We start from the raw sequence: 23,893 nt of genomic DNA, 5'->3' as shown, positions 1-23,893 counted from the left end.
ATTTATTTATTTTTTGTTATTGTAAGAAGAATTCACTGTCCTAAATAGTTATGCACAAGCTTTTGGAAAACAAAAAAAGAATTTACCATGCTGTACATGTAGATTATTTTTTAATCTATTTGGGATTAAATTGGTGTCAGTTCTGTATACATGGGCAGACTGGATAAGAGAGAAATGCTTTGAATACCCAGGCAATTGATCCATGTGAAAAAGGATTATATTCATCTTTTCGCTTCTGTAGCAGACTCTCCTCCAACATGCACATTGTGCTGATATAATAACTCCCTTCATTTTCATTCTAGACACAGAATGTGAGCTTGTAAGAATGAAACTGCTTATGACAGGGTTGGTCTGAATTATTCACTTTTTAATCAGTTTGATCACGTCATTTAAAATTTTTAAAAAATTACCTTTGATGATCATTTTTCCAAGAATATCAGAAGATCCATGTATCTAATATTTCATTAGACAGCTTATTTTCTAAGTAGAAAATAAGCTGTATATTGTTCTTAAATATTTTTCTTTTATTTGTTTAATAAATACTTATTGCATACCTAGGGTGAGTCAAGCACTATGCTAGAGCACTAGACAGAAAATATTGAGTAGAATAAATACAGCCTCTGATGTCTAGAAACTTATCCACTGGAGGAGGCAGACATTAATTGAATGATTATACAAAATAACACATTTTTAAGACAGTGGTTAATTGTGCTAAATAAAATTATTGGGGATAAATTCAGAATTTATTGAGAATTTTTTGAGGATTTATTTATTGAGAATAAATAATAGGAAAACCTAAATTTATTTATCAAATCAAGGAAAACTTTCCTGAGAATGCAATATTTGAGCTGGAATTTAAAATGTAGTAGTATTTAATTAGTAGAATGGAAAACCTTTCCAGAAGAAAATGACAAATGTGAAGGTATCTAGGTAAGAAAAACTCAAGAAGGTCAACTTGATTAAGGCACTTAGAGTAAGGAGAAGAATGGAATATTTTGGCTGGGAGGTATAAGGTAGCTGATCAGAAGAGCTTTGCAAGCATAAATAATAGACTTTGGTCTGTATCCTAAAAGTAAAAATGATTGAAACCATTTGTGCAGGTCAAGAACAGAACCCTGTTTGCATATTAGATCACTCTGGTTGTATAAGTTGGGGTTTGAAGGTGTCCGTCATTAACGTAGGTAAGTCACTTAGGAGAAAGAGATGGTGGTAGCTTAGACTAAGTTGGAGGTAGCAGAAAGAAAAAGAAACACACGTATCTGAGAGACATTTCTGAGGTCATCTACTGGACATGTGGTAGATATTGGTAACAGATTTCAAAGACAATTTAGCATCTTGGTTTATACAGTGGGAGAATTTCAGTGGCTCAGACTGAGATAGAAACTACAAGAAGCAGAACCCATTTGTTTTTTTTTTGTTTGTTTGTTTTTTGTTGTTTTTTTTTTTGCAGAACCCATTTGAAGTGGAGCATACATTGTGTTCTCAACAGATTAACTTTACATGTATTTAAAACATCCCAGTAAAGATAGTGCTCAGACAGTTTGATACTGGCTTAGAGAAAAGATCTTGGCTAAAAGTTAATTTGAGAGTGGTTATTATATAGATTGTCATATACTCTGAACTATGATTTTTATTTCAGAAGAGAGAAAATAACAAGAAGTAGAAAGAACCTACAATGAAACTTTGAGAAACTTAATAAAGGAGAACAGAAGAGATAGAGTAGGAAAAGAGGAGACAGTGCATCAGAAGAGGTGAGGTAGAGTGTGTATCAAGGACAAAATTGCCAAAAGTGTTAAGGATGCCTGAGAATCAGCTGAAATAAACATTGAAAAATATTGCCTGTATTGAATAAAGTGGTAGTCATTGGTCTACCTACTAGGAGTCACTTTGGTGGTATAGCAGAGACAGAAGTCAGGCTATTTGGAATAAGGATTAAGTGGAAAGTGAGAAAATTGACACCCTGGATTAAGGCACACATTTAAAGAATTGACCTTGTAAATAATAAGAAAGTTAAGTGGTGGAAAAATGGGATCCTGGATCAAGAGGAGATGTTATTGTTGTTGCCACTGGAGTTATAGCTATTCTGGGGAAAGATTTTGTTTGTTTTTAAGAGAGCAGAGATTTTTATCATACTTAAATGCTGATTAAAAAGACATTTTCAAAAGGGAGCTGTGGATTCTGGAAAGATAAACCTTACTTTATAGAATTGAACCTCAACCCTGGCTGCCTGAAATCACTAAAAGTGGGGCACTTTAAAAAAATTCCAGTACCTTGGCTCCACCCTGAGACATTCTGATTAAAACTGTGAGAGCTGGTAATAGAACCTCTGCATTTTTAAAAAGCCAGTTTAACTGTAGCCATGATAAAACAAACAAACCAACAAACGAAACCACAAAAGAGCTCTCAGTAGCAATGTCAAAAACTTTTTTCATGACACATAATGATGGAAACATTCTCTGTTTGTGCTGTCCAGTACTATGACTGTTGAGCGACTGCTTCTGGGGCTTGTGCAAATGAGGAGCTGAATTTTAAATTTAATTTAAATTTAAACTATTACATTAAAATATCCATTTATGTGATTCAGTTCTGTAGTGCAGTTTCCTACAGCAGAGAGTGGTCAATTGTCCATAGCAAATGGAGTAATTGATCTCAGGTAAAGAAGATGATTGTAGGACCAGAATGTTGATTGTGTACAACAGTTGGTTGCATCTTGATATTCATCCTTTAGAAAAAAGGAAGAAAAAACAAAGGGGGCTGATGTTTTCCCTTTAGCCAAGAAGCACACACACACAGTTTGCTTAAAAAGCAAACAATGAGAATCGAAGGAATGAGAACCTTGTCAGGAGATGCCTGCATTCTAGGTGTAGTGCCCCCATGAATGTATCAGTTCTTAAGAGATTTTTTATTTGGAAGAACAGAAGATGGTTGAATATCTAAGGGCCCCTAGAATGGCACACTAGAGGAGGAAAGATTTTCTCTCTATACTCCTAAGTTCAATTGCTGGGCTTATCAAAAAAAAAAAAAAAGAAGAAGAAAAGAAAAGTATTCGCATATATTAACAGGAGACAAGATATACACATTTATTAATTTTTGATGTTGCATGCATGAAAGCATGCCAGGGGGAAAAGATGAATATCCAAAAACACAGTGAGGTTTAAGAGCTTATGTACTATGTGAATAGGGGAAGGGGTTGGTGAGGTAGGCAACTTAGGGTAGAGTAATTTTTTTTTTTTTGAAAGATAGATGGCTCCTTAATAAAATAGATGGGAGATATGATCATTCGTGACAATGTTCGTCTGGGTGTGGTATTGACTTCCATTCTCCTGTTCTGTGATAAGAATCAGTTTTGCTTGCTTAATGAAACTCCTAGGGAGGGATTTATGACAACTGAGTTTCTTTTGAAGGATCTGTCTTTAGGCAAATAAGAGGAGTTCAGAGAAAGCTTCTCTCTGCATGTGCTGTCTTTCAAGCGTCTTCAGCTCAAAATAACCAACATACATAGCAGCATATTTTTGGGTAGCATGTTCTGAACTCCTTCAATCCCCAAACCAACTAAACTTCCATCTAAGGTGTAATGTTTATGAAGCAAAAATGGAAACCTGAAAAACGTCTCTGTAAAAATTCTCTAATATTATTTTTTCTCTCTCAACTGAACATGAAATCCCATCTTACTTTCTCAGCGTTTGTCTTTCTATATCCTAGAGTGATTCTGTAAAATTTCTTTCACTTCGGTGTTTTACTTACAGATATATTCCTGACCTGAAGTTATAGATGGAGTAGTTACTTGCCTGTGTGGTTTGATTCCATTAGTATAGGAAAGGACATAATGTATTTACCAAATATACAGCACAGTATTTAAGGGTTTGGGATCTAGATTTGGTGTTAACAAGTTCAAATCCCATCTCTTCCCCTTACCAACTATATGAGCATGGCAAAATTATCTAGTATTTCTTAGCACCATCTTTTTATATAAAGCTGGAAAAAATGGTAACAATTTCACAGATCATTTTGAGAAATACTTTTAACATGTAGCTTGGTATATATTAGATACTTTTAACTACAGCTAGTGTGTAGCTATACACACACACACCCAGAAAGAGACAGAGATTGAGAAATAGAGAGAGAGGTAGAAATTGGTCTGGATTTGACACAGATAAGACTTAAAAAATTCAAGGGAAGTGGAATGTGTTTTCTAAAGGAAAGTAAACAATGAAAAAACAAATAGCAACGAAAATAAGTATAATGTTTGAATGGTGGGGATATCGGTGTAGCTATAATGGAAAAGGAATATTTAAAGTAACATAGAGACGCTTAGACTTAACATGCGATGAATAAGGAATGAAACAAGTAACTTATATTTTGAGAAAGAATGTTTTAATAGAAGCATTCTTTAGGAAGATCCCAAGGCAAACAAATGCAAAATTGATTTGGAGAGGAAGGGGATAGAGTTAGAAAGTAAGATGAGAAGATTCATTATGGACACTTAAAATAAGGCAGGGCCAGAGGTATGGGGAATTAGGGACAATAAAAAGGATGCTATTAAGGGGGAACTGGCAAAATCTGACAGCACAACCTAGGCGCCAGATACTCATTCTGAAGTCATAGACCTGTTGGGCACTTGAAGGAATGGGGTCTAAGGAGAAGTAGGCAGAGGCGCACAAGCCCCAGAACCTGTTAGTGACACAAAAAGGTTTGATCTAGAAATTTGGTAAGGGACATTACACTCAATATGTACTTCTTCAGTGGTACTTCCTCCTGGTTTAGGAATATTATCTTGGTTTCTAAGGACAAGACAAGTCTGAGAATCAACAAAGATGTATTAAAGAAGTGGCTCAAGCTAAAAAAATAGCTTCTTCATTAATTTTCAGGACTTAATCAGTCACAGAACAGAGAGAACAGAAGGTTAAGTTTTCTACTTTAAAAGAAGCAATAAATATTTCAAATTCTACAGGAATTGAAATATAAATTTAACTTATTAATCACCCAGTGAGAATGTTACTGTATCATGAAATAGATTACAGCAACTAAATTTTAAAATAAAACATATAGCATTGATTTATTTGCAGCAAAATACTATTTCTTTTGTTTGAGAAGAAAAGATTCTAGGAATATTCTGAATACCAAGTAGAGTAGTTCTGCTACAGAATGCATTAATGAATTAAAAGTTAATTATTATATTAAAAAATAGTTACAGCATCTTTACTCTTTGAAGCTTTAGGCACTTTACCACCTTTAGAATTAAGAGTTAATTAGAAATCTAAAATTAAAATTGCTGCGTTTGTGGAGGTTTCATTATTTTTCAAAGGAGAATTCTTCGATCTTGTATCAATACTATTGCTTTTGAGTAGCATGATCAGCATAAATTACTTTTACTTTGAGATATTTTCAAACTGACTAGTGGCCATAATTTGTCTTAAAGCTAGTGTGTGTGTGTGTGTGTGTGTGTGTGTGTGTCTGTCTGTCTTAGAGTTTTAACCATCTGATGACAAAGTATGAAGAAAAATTACATTTAGAAATAAATATAAAGAAAGAAAGGGAAGGACGAGAGGGAGGCAAGAAGAAAGAATAAAAAATAATGAAGTTATTTGGATAATCTTAAATCACTGAAAGGAGGGAAAAAGTCAGGCAAACAACTCACCAGAGAAGAAATCTCCAAGATGTGAGACACAGTGAAAAGCAGGGTGAAAAAGGCAATGCATTTTACGGGAAACAGGGTTGTGAAAGTACAAATGTTAAACAGTAAGCTTCTCAAGCATGTTCTACCACTTGTCTCTTAAAATCCTCACTGCCAAATTTTCTCAGAAGAAACTGGGCCAAGAGAAAAAAAAAAAATCCATAGAGATTAAAACTTGGGGGTGAGCCAAAAAAGATCTGAGTCCTGTCGAATCACTCTATAATAGAGTCTGAAATCCAAAAGCCAAACCCTTCATATAGAACTCCTTCTCAGCTCCTCGTGCTTCACTCTGACATGGGAGTTGACTTCCCAAGATCACCGTGGTTCAAAGGAACAAGCACTAGCAGCAATAACAGGCAAAGACCCAAGAATACAATTAAGTCAAGAAGGAGGATGGTGTAAAAAGGAAATACCCAAGATACTAGGTTGACAGGTAGGGCAAATCAGGGTGCCTTGCACCAGTGGAAAGGTAGGGCCCACACATGTTAGTTCACAAAATAATAAAATTGTTGTTTGTCCATGTTGAGAGTACATGCACAATTCTGTCACAAGAGTTTAGGGAAGAACTTGGATAGAAACTACATAAGCAAATAACTAATTAAGGAAGAATGAGTTAACTTTCTATCTCTGGAAAAAGAAACAGTTTGCCCAAAAAAAGGAAAAGAAAAGGAAATGCAGTCATAGTTTATTTTACTATATGGCCCTGCTCTGAACCACATCTACAAAATTAAAATAGACTAAAGATAAATAATTCAACCACAGTAAATTATAGAACTATATATTAGCTCCTAAGGGCTGAGGGGAGGGTTTGAAAATGTGGCCATGTTGGGGTAGTGAGAGATAAATCTGTTTTTCTTTTCCCACACCAATAAATACTATCTTAATTAATTGAGGTAATCTAAATTAAAAAAAAAAAAAAAAAAAAAAGATAGAGGTGCCTGGATGGCCCAGTTAGCGACTCTTGATCTCAGGGTTGTGAGTTTGAACCCACATTAGGTGTAGAAATTACTTTAAAAACAAGATATGTCTGAGCAAATAACTTGGAAGAATGGAGGTAAATTCAAGAAGAAATACCTCGAAGAGTGGGAAGTTGTCTTCTCAGGGAATTGAGAATCTGGTGGGTTTAGAGGCAGATGGAGGAGAGGGGGCTGCTCGTTTGCATTACAAGCCTTACAGTTTCATTTGACTCTCTAAACATGTATATATTTCTTTGGTTTTTAAAGAGATATGATTATGGACTTCATTTTCTGTTTTAGCATGTAAGGAACTTGAAAGTCATCATTCTGTCCTAACAAGGAATAAAAATCCTAACAATTTAAAAAATTAAAAACTCTTTTTAGATCTGTCAGAGAAGTGAGGTCACAAGGCAAAACACTGTCCCCAGACTGGGGAGACAAGGCAATGACTATACAGAACCACAACTAACTAGAACAGAAACCCATGCACTGAAACCTCTGCAGGAATGAGTATGAGTATGGGAAAACCTAAACAGTGACTGAAAAATTGCTGGAGGCTCAATGTGGACAAGTCAGAGAATGAAAAACTCCAAAGTAGGAACGAGCCTTGAGGGAGGGGAATTTTTTAATCATTACTTCCAGGAGCTCTACCAGTTTCTTACCGTAAATATCAAAGAAAATTCCACTTGCACTTTCAGCGGGGAGGAGGGAAAAGTAACCATTTTGAAACATGCCAGGATATTCTGTTCTCAATCATGCCTACCTACCCATAGGAGGATCTAGTTAACCAGAGTCTGACCCATTGGAGTTTTATCAAAGCCTGACCAACGTGAGGGAAGGGACATACCGGACTCCAGCCCACTCTAGTCATCTTGTCCCACCTAAGGATGATGGGAACAGCAGGAAGCCTGAGAAGCATAGTTCATAGTCCAGAGTCCAGAGAAGACTCCCCAAAAGACTGAGACCTACTTATAGGACAATAGAACACTTCCCTTCCCTGCACCTCTTAGCACCACACCATTAAAAGTCTATTGACAAAAGGAGTTCCTCCCACTCCCCCGGCTTGTGTTCCCCCTCTCTCCTTGTGTCTCTCTCTGTCAAATAAATAAATCTTAAAAAAACAAAACAAAAACAAAAACAACAACAAAAAAAACTGTCTCCAGCTACACTATACAGGAATGGAATGTCTGCATTCATTTGAGCCCCTAGCAGATTTCTTGAATCTCAGTCAATATTGAATGGCCTAATTTCCCATAAATTTAAGACAGAGTGATTTGTTTTAGATTGAGCAATGTACGTATATGTACTTATTCATAGGTAGAAAATACCATTTGAAAAATAGGTTTCTTATCAAAACAACAGAAATAGCTAACATTTATTAAGCTTACTATGGGCTAGGCGCTGTAAGTGCCTTATATACATTATTTCAGTTTGTCACAGGTATGCTGTTACAATGTTACCGGTATCATTGCCATTCTAAAAATGAGGAAAATGTAACTTGCTTAGTATTAGTTTGAATGAGAATTCAAAAATAGTCACCTTAACTCCAGAACCCAAGCTTTTCATCATTTTACTGAAAGACCAGTTTGATGCAGGATATTTGTAAGTAATTAGGAAAGATAAAATTAAAATCAGCCTTAAATCTGCCACCTAAATATTACAATTGTAACATGCCCGTGGGTTTTTCTTACTTTTAATTATACTCATATATATTTCTCAAGATTAAACCTCACTAATAGAGCTTTAACATAGCTTCTCTCCATTTCAAAATATATAGTGAATATTTCCTATGTCATCAAATAGCCTTTGAAAACACATTTTAATGGCTACGAGGGAAAAACATTTTTTGTTTAAACGATCCAAAGAATTGTCAAATTCTTTACATCACTAAGCATGTGTAGATTTGGCCAAAAGGACCACATTTTCTTTTTCTTTCTTTCTTTTTTTTTGGGGGGGGGGGGTCATTTTAGGCACTTTTGATTTCCTCGTTAGTAATCAAAATGTAGCAGTGGAGCTACACATTGTATTTAAATTCCATATAAGCAGGTCTGAAATAGGCTGAAAATGTTTAGCTTTTTTCTCTGACAGGCAGCTGAAATCCACAAGGTCTTATCCCAAAGGCATGACCCTTGCCCTTTCAAAACAAGCAGCCAAAGACTGGCTAGAGTACTTCACTAGGCAAAGTGGACAGTGGGATTTTCTTTAAAATATAGTTAGATATTCAAAATTCTTCTAGCTTTAAAAGAATAAAGGAATCCATTTGATGAACTTTGTCCATATATTCACTGGGAAGGTACAACACCAGAGACCACTGTGGTTATAGGACCAGAGAAGAGAGCGCTTGTTTCACTTAACACCAAGGAGTCCTGGTTGGCCAGGTTCTATCCAGAGTAATAGAGAACAGAGTCTTGCTCCAAATGTAACAGTTCTTTTTGCTGCATTCATTTCCTTGCTCAGTATTTCCTCCCTGGGGCTATATAGATCTCTGTGGGAATGGTGCAAAGGATACAATCAAAACTAAGCATTTATTTTGCTTTTCTGTTTTTTCTTCCACTGTGCAGAAAAGACTGTGCCTTATATGGAGTTAAATAAAAATAATCCATTAACAGAGTACTGGAGGAAAGAAAGCTAAATTACACTCTCTGTATGTAGAATATTATGGCAGTTGGTTAGGAATATCCATAGGGCTTTCTGAAAATTCACATGACACACCCTGGAGGTGGGAAGCTTTAAGAACTAAACTGCAAGATAGGGAAAAGGCAGTCAGCTGGATGTTCAAATGTACACAATTGGGCAGCCTAATTTAATATATAGATTTAGTCAAAATCCACATCAGATGTTTGTGTACTGAGAAGTATAAGTAAACTTAAGTAAAAACAACACATCTCCTCCATATGTGGCATATTTTTAGATATAGTAAGATAATTTCGTAGGAATTCAAAGATGCTTGCTTTATGTTCTTAGAAAGTATGATGGATTTAAGTAGATTGGTATTCTGTTCCTCTGATCCCTCTAAAGTGGCTGTGTCTGTGTCTGTGTCTGACTACACTGTCTTTTGAGACAACAATTCACTTTCTTTTCCCTCACCAAATATATGTTCTAAATGGAAATGGTCTCTTAAAGGAACCCACCTCCCTGCTGTCACCATTGGATGCAATGGAGAAACAGAGACATGACCACAACTGGTGGGCACCTAAAACTCTATTAGCAAGTTGGTGTTCTTCCTCAGGATTTTCTAATTTCATCTGGAAGTGAAATTTTTTACTCTCTGGTGATAAAACTTTAAGAATTGAGATATATTTGTGGCTTTACTTCCAGGTACTGAGATGCCAATAGAAAATACTAAAATTAACCTGTAGAAAAAGTAGAGAAATGGATAGGATGAGAATTTTTAAAAATCCAATTAGCGTATCATACTATATACAATGTGTACTCTCTCTCTCTCTCTCTCTCTATATATATATATATACACACATATATATATATATTGTAAGATTTTTATTTATTTATTTCACAGACAAAGATCACAAGTAGGCAGAGAGGCAGCCAGTGGAGGTGGGGGGTGGGGGTGGGGAGCAAGCTCCCTGCCTAGCAGAGAGTCTGATGAAAAGTGTGGCTGGATCCCAGGAAGCTGGGATCATGACGGGAGCAGAAGGCAGAGGCTTTAACCCACTGAGCCACCCAGGAACCCCCAATGTGTACTATATTGTCCAGGATTTTGTGATGAAATAAAACCTTGTCATCTAATAAACACAAATATAAGAGGTACAAAGCCTAGTTGTATCTGACAATATGGTATTGTCTTTTTTTGGTTGGGAGGAATTAAAAAGAACAGTGAAATCCTATTTTTCCAATTTTGCTTTCCATTTAGCTACTTGTTTCAAAATTTACACTAGAGAATTACATTTTTTGCCCTACATTTTTTGCTTAAGAACTTGGGTTTTTATGTTTCTGCTTGGTAAAATTCTGAAAAACACATATTTTGTAGTGGAGTATACATACCATAAAATGACTTAGTTTTTTTTTTTTTTTTTTCTTTTTGGATATTTGGAGGGCTGAGAACAATAACTATTTAAAAGAAAGTCATTGAAAGAAAAAAAACTCACAAAGGATTTAAAGCTAAAGTGATTCAAAATTATCTAATTCTCATCTATGAAAGAAGGTGGTGTTATTGATTTGTAGACAATTAGGATTCCTGTAATTTAAATTTCAACTGACATGTGTCTAGCAATGATTTATTTAAACATTTGCTTAACAACTTTTAGATACTATGCTAGGTGTTTAAGGTATTACATTTAATAAAGAGAGGCCATTTTAGGAATAAGCTATTGACACATAATAAAGTATATACTTTTAATAATAATTTCTGGCTTGGTATTTTGATTAGTAAACAGCTAAACAATTTGCTGTGAACTAAAACTGCTCTAAAAACAATCTATTTAAAAGTTTTTGTTAAAAATTGACTAGTCAAATAGTGATGCAAATATCCAATCATCTACCAGTTGCACATGAGGAAATTATTCTACCCCCTTAATAATCTTAATTCTAGCTTAATCTCTTACTCTCTGCCTTTCTTGCTTTGTCTAACAAAATTCTTCTGTAGTAGACCAGGGGAGATGGATCTCTTCTTCTATTTTGTAACCATTTAGTTATATGTTACTTTCTCTTGGCAAGGGTCAGTTTGCCTGTTATTCTCTGCTATATTTTGTTACCTAATGCATTTCTTCTCTTATGCTGATTTGGAATAAGACTCTTCTATTTAACTCTTTAAGGATTGGATTTAGGCAATCTTCCCAAACTTCCACTGAATCTCAACCTAATTACAAAGGCCACAGAGCAAACAACTCTTCAGTGATCTTTTGTTTTGTTTTGCTTTTTTCTGGCTTTCCTAAATACAGAAGCCTACAAACTGCCAAATTACCAGACACTGGTCAAACCAGCCTTGTAGATAATGTCAATAATTCCACAAAAACTTGATCTTTTTTTATTTTTTATTTATTTTGTGTGTGTGTGTGTGTGCATCATTAGAGACTAATTATACTATGAATATTACAAGTGGGTATTTTAATTTAAATTATTAATTTCATTTTAAGCAACATTTTAAAATGCAGTTCCCCAGTCATTCTAGACACATTCCAATTGTTCAGTATTTACATATGACTAGTGGCTGTTTTGTGTTAGCAAAGACTAGGCTTTCTTTATCATCACAGAGACTTATTGAACTGTTCTAGATCAGAGCATAGTAAATGTAGTACAGTACCAGTCAACATGCAAGGCCTTCCTTTTTAGACAATTAGTCATTCTCTAATAACATATCACTCTCTAGCTCAATATGGCATTCCATTTAATGACCTCCTATAAGTAAATATTAAATTGTGTGACAGTATTTTAATGTATAGCCCTGAAGAATTGTAAGCAAGCACGTGGGCCATAAAATATTGCAAAGAGGTCAAGCAGCATGATTTCCCAAAAGCTTTTGTTAAGCTATTCTTCGTAAAAATAACTAAGCCATCAGGAATTTCCACATATTAAAGAATCTAAAATTCATACTGGAGACAAAAATACAAAGACATTAGAGCTATATTTTGGATGGCCTGATTAAAGGGGAGAAATACCAACTAAGCAAATGAAAAAGAGAAAAACACTAAAGATTCAAATGTTGATTAAAAACAGAAAAACAGGGGTGCCTGGGTGGCTCAGCGGGTTAAAGCCTCTGCCTTCGGCTCAGGTCATGATCCCAGGGTCCTGGGATGGAGCCCCACATCCAGCTCTCTGCTCCACGGGGAGCCTGCGTCCTCCTTTCTCTCTGCCTGCTTCTCTGCCTACTTGTGATCAACAGAAAAACATTTCCCCCAATTAACTATAGAGTTTATTAAACAACAACAATAACAAACAAAAAAAATTCTTTAAAATGCTGAGCAGAGAGAGACTAAAAATTTTCTAGTAAAAAAAATGGCAAATTAAAAATAATATTTAGCCCTAATATTATTTGAAATTTATAAAATGGCATTGATATTCTCTTTATCTAATTAGCTGTATATTTTAACTTAGTGAGCTTAAAAAGTTCAACAGATAAAAAGACCAAATATTTAGCATTCTTTATTATCATTTTAGGGTTTGTAAATGGTACTGTTTTCTTAATCTAATGTGCTATTATAAAATCTTAGCATAAAATATCCCAAATATTATTTAAATATTGTTTTACTGAACATTGAATTATCCTCCAAATGTCATTTATTCATTTGTACATTGGTTTGATCAACCAATACTTCTGATCCCCTTATATGGGTCAGATTGCACTAGATCCTGAGAAGAAAACAGTGAACAAGAGAAATCCGGACTCTCCTTAGGGAACTTAGTCCACTGTGGACACCAACATTAAGCAAATAACCACTAATAAATTTATAATTACCAATGTAAAAAAAAATAAGTTTTTGAGAATTTTTTTTAATTAAAAAAAATTTTTAATAAACATATAATATATTATTAGCCCCAGGGGTACAGTTCTGTGAATCACTGGATTTACACACTTCACAGCACTCACCATATCACATACCTTCCCCAATGTCCATAACACCACCACCCTCTCCCTACCCCCCTCCCCCAGTCACCCTCAGTTTGTTTTGTGACATTAAGAGTCTCTTATGGTTTGTCTCCCTCCTGATCCCATCTTGTTTTATTTATTCTTTTCCTACCCCTCAAATCCCCCACGTTGCATCTCCACTTCCGTTTTGGAGAATATTTTTAAAGAAAACTGAGAATGAAGGGAAAGTTTTTCCGAGGAAAGAATTCTTTTTTTTTTTAAGATTTTATTTATTTATTTGACAGAGAGAGAGATCACAAGTAGACAGAGAGGCAGGCAGAGAGAAGGGGAAGCAGGCTCCCTGCCGAGCAGAGGGCCTGATGCAGGGCTCAATGCAGAGCTCGATCCCAGGACCCTGAGATCATGACCCAAGCCAAAGGCAGAGACTTAATGCACTGAGCCACCCAGGTGCCCCTGAGGAAAGAATTCATGAAATCTGTTCTGAAGTTTGTGCAAAAATGTTCTTGTAAAAGAAAGCTTATTTCAGACAAGGGAATACAGTGAATGAGGTTATCAATCCATGAGAAGATATGGAAGAAACTTAAGTGCCTTTTACTAAGTGGAGGAAACCAGTCCGATAAAGCCGCACACTGTATGATTCCAGCTGGAAAAGGGAAAACTAAACTGTGGAACTAGGGAATTGCAAATTAAAGCAACAATGAGCTATCACTACACAATTATTTGAACGGCTGAAATCCTGTATACTGACATCACCTAATGCTGGCAAGGATGTGGAACAATAGGAGTTCTCACTCGTTACTGGTGGGAATGCAAAGAGCAAAATACAAACTATTTGGAAGATATTATGGCTATTTTCATGTAAAACTAAATATATTCTTACCATTTGCTATAGCAAATTACAGGCCTCAGTATTTATCCAAGTGAGTTGAAAATTTAGGTCTATACAAAAACTTGCAAATAGATATCTATACCAGCTTTATTTGTGATTGCCAAAACTTGGAAGCTACCAAGATGTCCTTCAGTAGGTGGATAGACAGATAAATTATGCTATATTCAGACAATGGAATATTATTCAGTACTAAAAAGAAATGAGTTGTCAAACCATGAAAAAACATGGAGAAACTTTAAATGGATATTACTGAATGAAATAAGCCAAGTAGAAGAGGCTACATATTATATGTTTCCAACAATATGATATTCTGGAAAAGGAAAACTACGAAGACAATGCAAAGATCGGTGGTTGCCAGGGATTAGGAGAAGATAAGGGTAAATAGGCTGAACATAGAAGTTTTTTTGGGCAGTGGAACTGAAAGACCCCTGCCCTGGAAAGACCCCTCCCCTGGAAGATAGATAGGATAACTAACCGCTTGTTTGCTTTTCTGTGAACCGCTGGCTTTTAGGCGTAGATTAGGTTATTAATTGCGTGACTAATTGCTCTTTTGCCCTTCTGTAACTGTTTCGCTTATAGAATTAATAGAAGACGCCATGATGGCATTCCTACCTTCCCCCTTCTTGTTCCCCCTCCCTGCCTCTCTCCTCCCGCGCACGGGCCCTCAGAACCAATCAGCTTGTTCCCCCTTCCCGCCTCTCTCTTCCGCGCGAGCGGGTCCCCAAAGCCAATCAGCAAACTCCACATATGCCTTTTTCAAAAGTTCTAACTGTCAACCAATCAGTTGCGTCCCACCCAAAACTTGTTTGCACCTGTCTATAAAAATCCTGCACCACCCCAGCCAGGTGTGCTCAGCTAGCAGGAGCTGCTGACCACCCGCAGGCGCGCGCTGACCACCCGCAGGCGCCTGCGTAACAATAAAGAACCTCTTGCTGATTGCATCCAGTGGCAGTGTTGAATTCTTGGGTAAGGGGATCCGCGGGTCTTTCATTTGGAGGTTCCACTGAGACCATCGGACTCCTGCCCAAGGATCCAACCGACTCCCACTGGGAGGTAAGCTGGCCAGCATTTAAATTTTAATAACTATGTGTTTTTGTCTCCTGTCTCGTGCTCTTGTTTGTCTCTCGTCTTGTGAGGCCTCTGTCCTGCCTGTTCTGCGGGTAGCAGAATAGGACTGTACAACAGCGTGCGTTGTTGCTCTGTATTCTGTAGGCAGCTTGAGAAGGAGTTGACGAACTCGGACTTCTCCCCTGCCACCCTGGGGGACGCCCCAGGGATCTGTCCGCCACAGAGGAGCCTCTTGGTTCCCCTGGGCTGGTTCTGTCCGCCGCAGAGGAGCCTCTTGGTTCCCCTGGGCTGGTTCTGTCCGCCGCAGAGGAGCCTTGTGGTTCCCCTGGGCTGGTTCTGTCCGCCGCAGAGGAGCCTCTTGGTTCCCCTGGGCTGGTTCTGTCCGCCACAGGGAGACCTTGTGGTTCCCCTGGGCTGGTTCTGTCTCCATGTTATGTCTTTAAATGTGGATATATGTTCCTTGTACTGGTCATGAAGGTTACATTCTGTTTAAGGGGACTCTGGCTTTATTTCTCTCTGTTTCTCCTAATAGATGTGGGGGGCTTCTCCCTCACTCAGTTCCCATGTAAATGGCTATTACTGGAGCCAACTGGGGTTGGTCTAACTCGAGACAGAGACTATAAGGAATATTCCCAAGCAGCTGCCGAAACTCTCTTTGTTTCGGGGAAGTTTCCTTGTGTTCTCTGGCCTGACTTGGACTGCCTAACCCCTCCCCCCTTGCTGGTGGGAAAGCATGGCCTCTGCTCCTCTGTTGGGGCTTATGAGCTCTAAAACTGGTAATCTTTTCTCTGCCTCCTGGTAGCACTTTGTTTCTTCTGTTTCCCCCTTACGTGTTTCTGTACCGTACCAACGTGTGTGCAACCTGCATGACTAGCCTCTAGATCATGCACCACAGCTCCTTCTCTTTCCCCTATAAAGGAGCAAGAAGAGCACCCCTGGACCTAACACTCCCCACTCCAGATCTTCCCACGCATGTCTCAGGTAAACATTCAAAGTGGAGTGGGCCCAGGTGGAACATAAATCACTATTGGAACTAAGTTAAGTTTGTTGGTTTAATTAAGACCTGTCTTTTAAGTTATCAGCAGTAAATGTGAAACTTTGAAGTTTACTGAAGGTCAGATAAGCTTGTGTTACTTGTTAAAATTTGTTAGCAAAGAAATGACTAAACTGATGGTTAATTGTCTATCTTAAAGTTCTAATGGGTAATTGCTGAAGTAGCTTTCAAAGTCTTTGGTAACCTGAAAGTTTTAAAGTTTTGCTTGGATGACAAATGGAATTAAATTGTGGACATCTAGGTCTTAACCAAACAGGATAAAATGCTAAGTCATAAATTACTGAATGTAGGTTTGTGCTTTTGACTTCTTACTGCAAAGAAACTAAGAGTATTTAAATCTGCTGGTAAGCTTGTTTTCCACTTAACTGATTCATAAATTTGCCACCTGAAGAATTCTGTTGTAACAGTTCACAATTGGTTAATAACTAAAGGTGTTTCTAAGAATACAAAGTTCTGCTTAGTGTAACTAAGACTGATGGAAATAAAAGAAAACTCTGTATGTAGGAAAATAGGAGATATGTAGGAAAGATTTAAGGAATGGGAATATATTTTGTTGAAGGTAAAGAAAGATAATTTTGTCCTAAATGAGATGGTTGTTTAGAAGGAAATGGCTTGGGACAAACCTGAATGCAAAGGAAAGTTGTAGGTTTGTGAAGGGAAATCTTCAGAAAAGGAATTTTATCTATGGTCAAGAAAGGATTAAGATTGAAATGAATGGGTTTTAAAGGTACATTGGTACAAGACTGAAATTCTCTGTTCAAAAGGACAATGTTTTCTTAGATCAATTGATCTGCTGTTAAGAAAATGTAAATGGTTTTTTCTTTGCCTGCCCAGAAAAACGAGTTTCTATGTTCAGTTTTATCAGGTGTTTAACATCCCTAATTATATTTAGGCATGTGCTTTAAAACTTTCTAAGATTTTAGCAAATGTTGACAAGATTTAAGTTGTAAATCTCTTTAACTCAGGTTAAAGGTATTCGAAGTTGCTCATGAAGTACTACTGAACCAATGATAAACCTTGGGTTACATTTGGGAAAATGCTATAACTATTCTAGAGATTCTACGCACTTCCTAAAGTTTTAATGTTTTGAGAGATCATCGCTTGATACTGTAATTATGGAAAAGTTATGTATCACAGAAATAACCTGATTTCCTTGCAGCTAAATTGTAAACTCCTGTGTCTCTTTAGCTCTAACCATATCCATTCTGAGTTTTTGTCATTTATAATTGTTTTAATTCTCTGGTAAAATGAGTTTTATCTTCAAGGAGATTCCTATAAAGGACTTTCAGGACAAATACAGATATTTGATATGCTTGAAAATCCTAAAACTGAAATGGGTAAGAATTTCCAAAACTGACTAAAGCCGCATTCACCAGAATTAGTAATATGGGACTAAATGAACTAAAAGATGATAATGTTATGTCTCTTAATGTTTTATCTTACTTTGAACATTGCTGGTTCTCTCTACTATTTGCTCTTACAGACTAGGGATACTCCCTCCTAGTTATCTGTAACTTATAGAGATGTAAAAGTGCTCATTTGTAAAAGTGCTCAAGGCATTCAAATTTTCTCTCTATCTGAACCTTCTGAAACCAAAAGGTCTCAGTAAGTATTCTTTCTTCCATGGCAATCAGTCATTTGCATAAGTTCAATAAGAATCTGTTCTCCTTGTAACAGGAAAGAATTGGAAACTGGTTATTTTACCAAGGCTTTGACTGGGATGTCATATTTGAAAAGACTCAGATATGACCAGACAGCTGTAAGGAACTAAGGTTGACTTTATGAAACCTGGAGCCATAAAGCCCCTTGGGACTGTTGGCCTGATACCTTGCTTACAGAGTTCCCAGCAGCCCCACCAGGTGAGTAAAGAATGTCACTCCTTGGTAGGTGCAGTCTCGGGAAGAGGAATTCGCCCAAAGGCATTGCAGGCATGCCTGATGGCAAGTACAGGGCTTGGCTTCTGGCCCGGAGAGGCTACTAAAAGTTCAACCTAGAGATTCCTTATACAAAGTTCCAGCAAAGCAGATTCTAAAAGATCTATTGATCACAGTCACTGTTCTTGCTGAGCTTATGTAAATAATTAGGCCAAGTTTGTTAAAACTGGACTTGTTTCACAAGTGAATTAGTCCTGATTTGGCTATCTCTGGAAATGAGGGTTATTTTAGAGAGAAAAATTGTTTTAGTAACACACCTTTATGAATGTTAAATTCTAGATTTGATTGTCTTTAAATGTTTACCTAAGCTAAACAATTTGAGATAAACTTCAGAGAAGTTGTACAATCGCTTCTTTAGTCAATCTTACTGTTTTGTGGGGATATTAGCAGACCCCATGGCACATGATGAAATAACTGGAATAATGAAATTGTCTAAAAGCCAACATACCGCACTCCATAGGATTAACTATGGACTTGTGGAAATAATGGATGACCCCACTTTCTTTATGAGTGGATTGGATGATTCATGGGGGACTCCCCTTATCTTTCGACAAGTTTTCTCCCACTTGACAATGATCCTCTGTAATCAGGATATTGTTAAGGCTGGACCACTCAAAGGTTGTCTTATTGGTTTCACCCCTTTGTCATATTTATCCTAGAGGCCACCTCTGTTGAGGTGCAATTGCAAACAGATGCTTTAGCTAAGCATGGAACAGTCCCTGACTGTAATGACTTCACATCAGGTCCAGATTTGTCTTAGAAGCCAAAGGCCACCAATGGATGATGGAGGCCAACTTATTAAATACTGGGCTACATTAACAGATATGCCAGAAATAAAACTTGTCATACTTTAAACCTAGTTACCTGTATGCCTGAACCTGACCACTGTACTTCTTTCTCTATAGAGCAAAAATGTTCAAAAGTTATTGATCTTGCTTACTCTATTTGTCCAGATTTAAGATGCCCCTGTTAAAAATACGAATGACAGTTGGTTTTCTGATGTCAATAGTTTTCATAGAAAAAATAAGAAAAGCTAGGTGTGCCATAGTGCTCACTAGCACTTTGCAATTGCCAAAGCCTAAGAATTAACATTTATACTGACTCCAAATATGCTTTCCTGGTACTACATGCCCATGGAGCTATTTGGAAGGAAAGGGGATTGCTATCAAGCCATAACTCCCCAATCCAATATGGGCCTAAGTTCCCAAACCCTCCTCATCGCTATACTAAGGATGGCATATATCAAATCTGGGATACACATCTGTGTCTTACACCCATGATTGGACAGCTCAGTCAGAAGGCAGTTTTATGCTGGGAACAAGAATCATATGAGTGGTACTTGGGCAAATAACACATGATGTCTAGGATGGCTCACTAGAAATGTGTTCCCAAGTAATAGTACTCCAGGCTACTGACTGGTTTGCTACTGATTGGGCAAGGTGACCTGGCATCAGATGGCCAGCTCCAAACGGAACCCACTGGATATGTGGAACCAACCTGCGGCCCTGGCTTCCTCCCGGGTGGATAGGTCGCTGTACTTTAGGATTTGCCTGGATCTATGGGCGCATTACTAAAACCATTACAACTCCAGCTAATCTCCCCAACTTGAAACAAAGATGGACACAATCTGTTTTTAGATAAGCTACCTAGCTGATCTCGGCTAGCTGAAGCAGTCTCAGCTTGCTACTTCTCTGCCATCTTGACTCCTCCCCACAATCTGTTTTTAAATGGTATGATCACTTAGCATCCATCTTTGTTCCATCTGCGGGACTAGAGAATGTCATGTGGCATGTAGAAGCCCTTAATAAATATACTACAGAGGCACTCAGTGATTCACTAAATGGCATCTCCCTACTTAATACCGAAGTGTCACAGACATGCAGGGAAGTCCTACAAAATAGGATGGCCTTGGATGTCCTGACAGCAGCCCAGGGTGGCACATGTGCAATCATCAAAACAGAATGTTGCGTATACATCCCAGACTATCACAAAAATGTCACAGGAATAATAAAGGATATGAACACCCAGATTAAGGCCCTACAAGATCCTTCTCTCTCAGTAAATGGTTAAGTTCCTAATTTGAAGGAGGACTATGGCCGAATCTCTTTTTCGGGCTTTTCATTCTTATCGCGTTATTAATCTTAATATGTTGCTTTGTTCCATGTTTCTCTACTTGGTGCCGAGACTCCATTGCTACAATGACTTCGCCACGACAGACGATCCTTGTCGCGCGCAAGGACACCTCTTCACTGTCAGCACTGGATTCAGCTGCCTCCACCTTTGTAACTCCCCTATATATTCTCCACTGATCAATATTGACCCGAGCAGGTAGGGACAGCTCTACGCCCCTATTCAGCATGAAGAAGTTATAGAAGATGAGACCTTCCACCTTCAACCCCCTTAAAGATTTCAGGGTCAAGATTGTTCAGGGGGAAATGACGGAGCAGGAGGCTGGCTGAGGAGAAAGCAAAAGCTGGCGCCTTGCACCCCACTTAGAGCAGGAACAAGACGAATGGATATAAGATTCTATCCATGATAAAGAAAAAGGGGGGAATGAAAGACCCCTGCCCTGGAAAGACCCCTCCCCTGGAAGATAGATAGGATAACTAACCGCTTGTTTGCTTTTCTGTGAACCGCTGGCTTTTAGGCGTAGATTAGGTTATTAATTGCGTGACTAATTGCTCTTTTGCCCTTCTGTAACTGTTTCGCTTATAGAATTAATAGAAGACGCCATGATGGCATTCCTACCTTCCCCCTTCTTGTTCCCCCTCCCTGCCTCTCTCCTCCCGCGCACGGGCCCTCAGAACCAATCAGCTTGTTCCCCCTTCCCGCCTCTCTCTTCCGCGCGAGCGGGTCCCCAAAGCCAATCAGCAAACTCCACATATGCCTTTTTCAAAAGTTCTAACTGTCAACCAATCAGTTGCGTCCCACCCAAAACTTGTTTGCACCTGTCTATAAAAATCCTGCACCACCCCAGCCAGGTGTGCTCAGCTAGCAGGAGCTGCTGACCACCCGCAGGCGCGCGCTGACCACCCGCAGGCGCCTGCGTAACAATAAAGAACCTCTTGCTGATTGCATCCAGTGGCAGTGTTGAATTCTTGGGTAAGGGGATCCGCGGGTCTTTCAGAACTATTCTGTATGATTGTGGATACATATATATAATGTGGATACATATCATTATACATTTGCCCAAACCCATAGAATGTACAACAAGAGTCATCCCCAATATAATCTGTTGACTTGGGTGATTATGATAGGTCGTTATCATTTGGAACAAATGTATCACTCTGTTGGGGGAATATTGACCAGGGGGGCAGGCTATGCATGTGTGGCAGCAAATAATACATGGGCAATCTCCCTTCTGTTTAATTTTGCTGTGAACCCAAAACTTCTCTAACAAATAAAGTCTTTAAAAAATTGAATGGAAGCTGGTGTGTCATGGACAGGAAATGAAGCGGAGGGTGGTATCAGATGACACTGGAAAGATACTAGGTGATCTACTTAAATAGGCCTCTTGCTCATTTTGAGAATTTTCATCTTTATCTTTAGCATAATGTGAAAACATTAAGATATTTTAAACGAAGAGGAATATAAAATCAACAGAATCACCTCCTGATAAAATCAGTCTTACTGAAATATGAACAGTCAGTAACAGGATGGCAGAGTGGATGTGGGAGAATATTTTGGAAACTGTTTTAATAGTCCAGATGAGAAAGGATAGTATCTTGGACTAGGGTATAGGCACTGAAAATACAGAGAAGTGGATGAAATCCAGAGATTTAGGAAGGGGTAGCAGAGGTGACTGTAATTTCTGATCCACAGAATTGGATGGAGAGGGTCCCATTTATTGAGATAGAAAACTGTGCAAGGATTTTAGGGAGAGTAGTGTGTGTTTAAATTAGACATTGAAGATTTTGAGGATCATTTTGGTTAATTATGTGGATATGAACCAGAGAAGGTACATCTTTGCTGGGGATATGCATCTGAAAACCACAGCAGATAATGAATTAATTTTATGCCTAGAGATTATGGTGGGAAGATTGGCAATATATATGTATGATATAGGCCATAAATAATAATATGTTACAGTAAAGAAAATACAAGTGTTCCAAATTTGTCACTTTGTCAACAGCTCATAGCCGGTTTAAAGTGGATGAGCATCTAAATTAGAATGAAAATGATAATCTTTCAGACAGATAAGAGGAAATCCAAAAGTGAATCCAAAGGAAGAGAGAGTATTAAGAAGAAATATGTGACCAATAGCATTAAAGTCTCCTAGGAATTGAGACAAGAACCACTCCCCCCTGCCAAATTCCTTAGGTTTGATGACATAAAAATCCTTAGTGACTCTAGTGTTAACAAAGTTACAGAAGCAGAAGCCAGACTGGAGTATGAGGTGCAGATTCAGTACATAAGACCAACTTCTAAGACATTTGACAATAAATGGGGATGAGGGAATTAAGGTAATGGATACAGGAGGCTGTAGCTTCTGAAGATGTATTGTTGTATGTAAAAGTGTGGGTGTTGAGGTCAGGGAGATTGAGTATATTCAAATACCAATGAGAGAACTCTGGTGAGTATAGAGGCGAGCAGTAGTCTGGAAGTGACAGTAGGGAACATACCTGAATTAAGTCCATACCTACTCTATGAGTAGCATGTTTGTACATTTTGACTTCTTTTATACTTACACCTATATTGTATAATAGGCTGTGGGAAAAAGTAACATATCTACTTAGTCCCATGAGAAAATGGAGACTCGAGATATTAGACAATTTATCAGTGGCAAAACCCTAGGACGTTAGCAATGGCTTCTTAGTGGCCTGAGGTGAGGCTGGAACAGAGGACTGGATGAAAATATTACCGTAGAAGGAAAGAAAATCTTCAGTTGGGACATGTTTTGTTCCTCTGCTTTAAAAAGCAGAAATGAGGAAAATCAGAAAATACAAGTAGTAAATTAGAAGTCCATATTGGCATATCAGCCTGCTATGACGTCTTTTAAGAAGCATTCCCTACAAAGTCATTCTGAAGCTCTAGGAATAGTACCTGTTGTCTTAGGGTTTGTGATCCTGATATCTTCTCTCATGTAGCAAGGCCAACCATTCCTGATCTGTTATTTCCTATACCTGGTGTATGACATGCAAATTATCAAATAAAGTTTGCCACAGTTGGCCTTGGTTGACTAGCTCCAATACAATATTTGCATATTATATTCTTTAATGATCTAATTAATAATATATTGAACCTAATCATTTGTAAGACTCATGCTACCATTTTCACTTTTCTAGGTCCTCACAATACACTTTTATTAATAATTCACAATAGTGTGCTGAATAATGAAAGGTTCTGCCAAAGTGTCCGTCATGTTATCCAGCCCAAACCTTTCTGGAGACTTGGCCCTGTTTGTTGTACACAAATGCTATTGGCAGAACTCCACAGGAAAACATGTTCCTGCCAATCAAACCCCAGGAGGTGAGGACAGCCTGCTGATGGATCCACACTGTAGATTCAATTCTGCAAAACATAAAACTCCATGTTAAATGTTTCTAAAACAAAACATGGTGGCCCAATTGAAATGTAAATGAAAATGCATTAACTCACAGTCTTGAGTGTTAAAAAAGAGAGGTTAAGCTCACAAAACAAGCTGAGAGTTGCTGGGGGAAACAGGGTCAGGAGAGGGGGGTGGGGTTATGGACATTGGGAAGGTTATGTGCTATGGTGAGTGCTGTGAAGTGTGTAAACCTGGAGATTCACAGACCTGTACCCCTGGGGATGAA

Source organism: Mustela nivalis (genome assembly GCF_964662115.1).
Source record: "Mustela nivalis genome assembly, chromosome: 8".
NCBI classification, from domain to species: domain Eukaryota; kingdom Metazoa; phylum Chordata; class Mammalia; order Carnivora; family Mustelidae; genus Mustela; species Mustela nivalis.
Note: the sequence above shows the minus strand (reverse complement) of the source record.